Consider the following 6,000-nt stretch of genomic DNA (forward strand, 5'->3'; position numbering starts at 1 on the left):
CAGCTCAATGAGATCTCAAGCTGCTGAATGAGGTGTGCTTTGTTAGGGTTGGAATGAAAGCCAACAGGACAGGTCTCCAGAAGCAGTGTTGGGCAGCCCTGGCTCATAACCCTGCTATAAGCACATTTATTTAAGATATATACATACATATTAAACTCCTTCACTTGCCCTTTACTCGTCCTTTGGTCAACAGGGGCGGCTGCATAGTATAATGGGTAAAGAGCTGGTCTTGTAACCTAAAGGTCACAGGTTCGATTCCCAGGTAGGACACTACTGTTGTACCCTTGAGCAAGGTACCTAACCTGCAAGGCTTCAGTATATATCCAGCTGTATAAATGGATACAACGTAAAATGTTGGTAAATGCCTGTAATGTAACGTAACAGCAGGGTCTGCAAGATGCTGTTGGTAGGAGTAGCCCTACATGCATGACATTAAACAATCAGAATTACAGTCAATGACAAAGGGGAACTGCAGCAACAGTCCGTTCTATCACCGCACAGGTGGCAAGATAAACCTCGCCACTATCAGGGGGCAGTAGATGCGTGACTTCCTTGCAGAGCTGATTAACTTGGCTAAATTTAACGTTCTTACACTACGCTTCAACTGCAACTGCAAGTTTCAGGTCTGCTGTGACATTAAACATTTCTTTCTTTCCTGATCCACAAGACCATAGGTGCTCTGTTTATTTTCTCTCATGTCAGTGGGTTGATGCATGCATCAGTGCTGTGCAAAAAAAAAAGAGGGACTTACCAACTGACTAACATGAATGAAAAAAAAACATGACCTTACAAGCTAGACGGCAAACTTTAATCTTTGCTTACTAGCATCCATTCACTAACACTGAATTCATTTGAATGGGCTTAGACAGCAAGCAAGCAAAATAACTTGTTAATTGTACACATTACGTGCCGTTTAATTAGACTGTTAAAAATAAAAATCACACAGCACTGATACCTTGTTGTGTCGCTTTTAAAACCAGTCTTAATTATATTTTTTAGCTGTCTTAATTTGAGTAGAATTCCATCATTACTTTGAACATGATGAACTGTGAGAGAGCAAATTAGGCTATTCAAAGCAAGCTTGAGGCAATGTACATAAAGTTACTGATGTAAAAGTAAGTACATAAAAAAATGCAAATGTTTCATAAAGACATCTTAACTTTCATGCCATTGAAAGGGACATTTATGCAAACACCCACCTGTGCAGCACAGGAAATGTGCTTCTTATGAGTACTGCTGAGCTGGTAGAATTTGCCCAGGTGACTGCACTCAAAAAGATCAGTTCTTGTTATTTTAGCCAGCTCTACATTGTTTTCTCCCTCAATAAGATAGCTGCTGGTCATTACACAGATATTTGACATAGGCTTTCCAACATACAGGTAATAACTACAGACCAATCAACTGTAAACATATCAGCCTCTACAATTTACCTCTGTGTTGGCAAGTTCCCCATCACACATTTTGCACTGACCTGTTTTTCTGTCTCCAACAATTAACTACAAAAAAAAATTCTTTCCATTGTCGCTGAATGCACCCAGGTCAGTGAAACCAGGCTCCATATATATATATTTTTTTCATCGCATAGAAGAAGCAATGCATTGGCTCATTTTGTCTCTTCATTTAAAGGAGCCCCCATCTGTAATTACCACATTGACAAGAGCCTTCCCGATTAGGCAATAACAAACAACCAGCGACATTGTTTCCACTGTCTCGTAAATACTGTTTTTCTTATTATCTGACTCTCCTTCATTCCTCAGATCTTAGCGCGCTTTGATCATTTTCAAATTTAACTGTCTGAAGCAGCACTTTTGTGGCAGAGCTGCTTTCTTTCCCCGTCAAAGAAATTAATGGGTTTCTGTTATTGTTGCTTTGTTCGTAACAGGAACAATATGGCTGGCAAGAGAGAAAAATATAGGCCTTTGTTATACTTATTTATAATGGCACAATTGTACATAAAACCAAGCTCTACAGCAGGTTCACATTTTCAAGTACACAGGAACTACCGTACATATTGAAAGTTGTAAATTGGAAAGAAATACTGTAACATCACTGTTGTTGCATCAGCATTTTCCCTGTATTGTACATTACACATACCAATTACTCAGGCCTACTCTCCAGCACAATATTCAGTTAGTAAGGACTTATTTATCTGTACAGAAAAAATTGCTTGCTGGAATGGACATGCATCTTTGCTTTGCCAGTTGACAATGTTCTGCACAGTCACAAGGAAGCAAATGATTAATGCCATCAAACGATTATAGCTTCAAGAATTCACAAGTCCAAGAGACATGAACTACTGTATTTGTGTTCCAGGGTTTCTTTGCAAATCATATTTCATTACTTCTCCCACTTTTTTTCCATTTTCGTCAGTTTCAAATATTTAAAAAAAACCTTAGTGGAAGCAGAAATGATATGTGTAGGTTTGCTTTCACATTTTTTCCCTCACTTAAACTAATTACTTTACTGGCATTGTCTGTGTTCCATCAGTTAACGATACTACTGTCTCCTATAATGAGCTCCTTTGTATCCATGACTGAAGATAACCGAAGATAGTCTTGACATAAAGTCCTGACAGCACATTTAGCTTCTTCTTCTGTGGTTGCAGCGCCTTCGGTTAGTATTACGGTAGTCTAATTTAAGATTCACACAAGCCTATATATTTCCAGTGTATGCATGGGCAGAATCACATAGCTGTAAATGTATGAGTTTTTTTTAATTTATTATACAGGCCCACCATGGCCTCACTGGAGAGACATATCCAGAGCAGGTTCTGTGATGAACAGAATGTAGTTAATAGTGATTGCTGGGGGGGGGGGGGGGACTTTGACTATTCCAATGAAGTTTCAGCGCCATTTCCAAAACAGTGACAAAAGGACAGTAAAAGAAGACAAATTAGCATAAGTGGACCACTGCCCATTCACCGACTCAAGACTATATTTACATTTAAATTTTCCCAACATTTTCTTCCAGCTCTTCCAGTCTACCACTTCAGTTCCTGCTCCCCCCCCCTCCCCCGCCCTGAAAATAAACACAACCACGTCAACACTTATAAACACGAACTGTACGGAAAACCCAGAGCGTATTCCCAGTGTGCACGCTGCACCCGAGCAGAGAAGTTTTACACTAACTGAACAAAGCAAGAAAGCTGGGTGGCAGCCACTGCGCGCGTCTACAAGTGATTTAATTAGTTCGCACGCAAAGAGGAAGAAGTACTCATCTAAAAGGCAGCCATGCAAATAGCCATCAGAGGAACTACTAAAATGCAATTCCGGCTTCAGCACCAGACATGAGCAAATAAGCTTACCAAACACTGTATTTGCATGTATTTTCACCAGTCACTGTGTAAAGCCAAAAAGACCAGTTCTTCCAACGAATAAAGTGAAGTAATTAAGTAGTGATATAAACTGAACTGAAACTGAATTAAAGCATCAGTTTTTTACGGAATCATTCAACCTAGATGCAAGGGTCTTTTTCACTGGAAAACTGGAGATCGGTCAGAAACCATTAGTTGGAGTATTGTGCAATGGATAAATATTTCTCTGCAACTACAGTAGCCTAGATACTAATGTACGAGACTACCCTTTCCTGTTTTGTTGTGCTTATATCCGTAATGACACGGATAACACAGTGCCTCTTTTGTAAGAAAGCATGTATAAGAAGCAATGTGACTTTCTTTTCCCACATTCTGTGTCCAGATTTTCCAAGATAAAATACCATGAATAAACGTGTCAGGATCAGATTACATGATTGCATGTTTTCAAGCGGAGTCATGCATGCAAACTTACATACATACACGCATAACACTAACCGTTTCAGCAGTGCGTGGCTCCGCTTTTATCAATAATGCTTACTATGCCATTTAAAGATGCTCCAAGCTAATACATTCCTGAATTTTTATAGCCGAAGTAAAGTTAGTACACTTTAAATTTCCGGTCGTTTTTTTTTTTTTTTTGGTGTTATATACATCAGAAGGGGAGGTAAAAGCAAAACTAATCCACTTCTCACACCCACACTCGTGACAACCTGGGTAAACAGAACCATGCACGAAACCATGCAGACCCACGGCGCACCTGTACAAAGTGTCATGAGTGAAACTTGGCTAACTATATAGCTAGCTATGGTGTGTCCTCACCTCTGTAACGTTATTTGTTGTCCTCCGTGTGTCCATACATCTGTATCGGTGGTACGCGCTAAGTAGGTTAACTAAAGTAGGCGAAACGCTAACATGTTAGGGTTAGCTAAAGAAACGTTAGGCAATAAAGCTGTGCTTAAAAATCTTGTGCCGTTTGAAGTGGTGATTTTGGGAGATGCACCTGCGCATGCGTCCTACTAAACGAAGCACCACCTGCGCATGCGTCCCACAGGTCGTCCATGAGTGAGTGAGTGAGTGACCACAATTTGCCATGCATAGGCCACGGCGGCAGTTCCTGCGCGTCGTGAGAAAAACTATCAATGAACGCAATTTCAATCAGAACCATTTTGGAACTTTGATGAAAAGCGTAGGCCTACACAGATCATTCATACAGACAAGGCAAACATGTTCATTGTTTAACCAAATATAACGTGTGTACTTATATTCTCCTGATAAACTGATGTTGTTTCTAGTAGGACAATCTGAACATAGAACTTCACCCCCTTTTGAATTTGTTTACCATTTGTAAGTGGAAGATCTATGTATGATAGCTGCGCCTAGCTGTGATCTGTTGCTTTATTCTTCAACGTAGAGCACCAATAATCGCAATGTTTCATAACGAACGTGGGATTTGCTAATGTTAGTTCGCTTCCAAAATAATTAATAAATAAATACGTGCTATTATTTTATTCCCCTTTGGGAGAAACACCTATTTCGCGAGCTATTTTTTTATTTTTTTAATTAACGTTAGTTTACAGCCACTAGAGTAACAACAGTAATGTAGCTAGCCAGCACTGACATACCTTTTTCATAATCTAGCTATCACAATCTTGACATCACAGAGCAGACGGTTATTTATGTATATAGCAAACGATAACTAACCGATTTAGCCACATTATGAGCTGTGCTTGAGTAACTAGATGGCGTTATGTGCTTGAGCAGTAGCTAGCAAGTCCAGCATAGTCAACGTTCCCCAGGTGTTTAGCAAAACGCGAATAAGTAGCTAGCTATTTACAAATCGTTAATGCATTGATTTCACGACAGTAAAAAAAATATTGCCGTCTGGCTAATTTGCCTGACAGCAGCATTTGCGCACTGTAGCAACAAAAATACCAAGCTAATCAGTGAGCCACCACATTTTGTTTAGCTAGCTATCATAAGTAGCAGACTATTTGCGCTAGTCTATATTACAGCTACACAAACCGCTTTATGACACGATCGCACCAAGCTTGTAAAATATTTTGTTTATATATATATCAAAGTTAACTGAATATAACTAACCTTATTAGGAAGATCCTTAATGTACCCGGACTTTTAATTCCATGCCGGTGATCATAACATTATATCAGCTTTCTCTGCCGAGGCGCTCTCAGGCGGAAGTTATTGGTCAATGTGTATGAAGGAGCACTTGGCTACTAGCTAGCTACCAAGCAAGCTAGCTAACGAACGTCTACTCCCTCCACTAGTGAGTCACATGTATTTTCAAGTCATTTCTTCTTTTTCAAAGACATACAATATTAATTTTTAAAAACATAATCAATGTGCGTTAGTTACACACATTCCAAGCACGTGTATCAAAAAGGCAATATAGGCATTTGTACGTCATGACGTTAGTGTAGCTGCACGCACTTTCTACAATTGCGCGTTCTCCAAAATTCAGAACATTATCACTTGAAAGATTTGCTCACATTTTTCCACGGGCGTATTTAGGTTCGACAAACGACATAAACATTTGCGTGTTTGAACCATTCTTCGGCCAGCTAGTTTCGCTTAGATATGGCATTTATGCAGACCAGTTTTATGGAACAATTGCATTTGATTTAAGCAAAGTATAGCTGTATATAGGTGGATGTGTACTGATGAGAGAG

General features: G+C 39.5%; 1 protein-coding gene across 1 annotated transcript in view; it reads right to left on the bottom strand.

Annotated features, from left to right (window-relative positions):
• The window catches only part of mib2 (MIB E3 ubiquitin protein ligase 2), a 70,093-nt gene extending 64,402 nt beyond the window's left edge, over window positions 1-5,691 (bottom strand). Inside the window, exon 1 of the mRNA XM_064300860.1 lies at window positions 5,414-5,691. The gene's annotated coding sequence lies outside the window, so the exon portion shown is untranslated. The remainder of the gene's footprint in view (window positions 1-5,413) is intronic.
• Between the last annotated feature and the right edge of the window lie 309 nt (window positions 5,692-6,000).

Source organism: Anguilla rostrata, chromosome 11 (genome assembly GCF_018555375.3).
Source record: "Anguilla rostrata isolate EN2019 chromosome 11, ASM1855537v3, whole genome shotgun sequence".
In the NCBI taxonomy this organism is placed as follows: domain Eukaryota; kingdom Metazoa; phylum Chordata; class Actinopteri; order Anguilliformes; family Anguillidae; genus Anguilla; species Anguilla rostrata.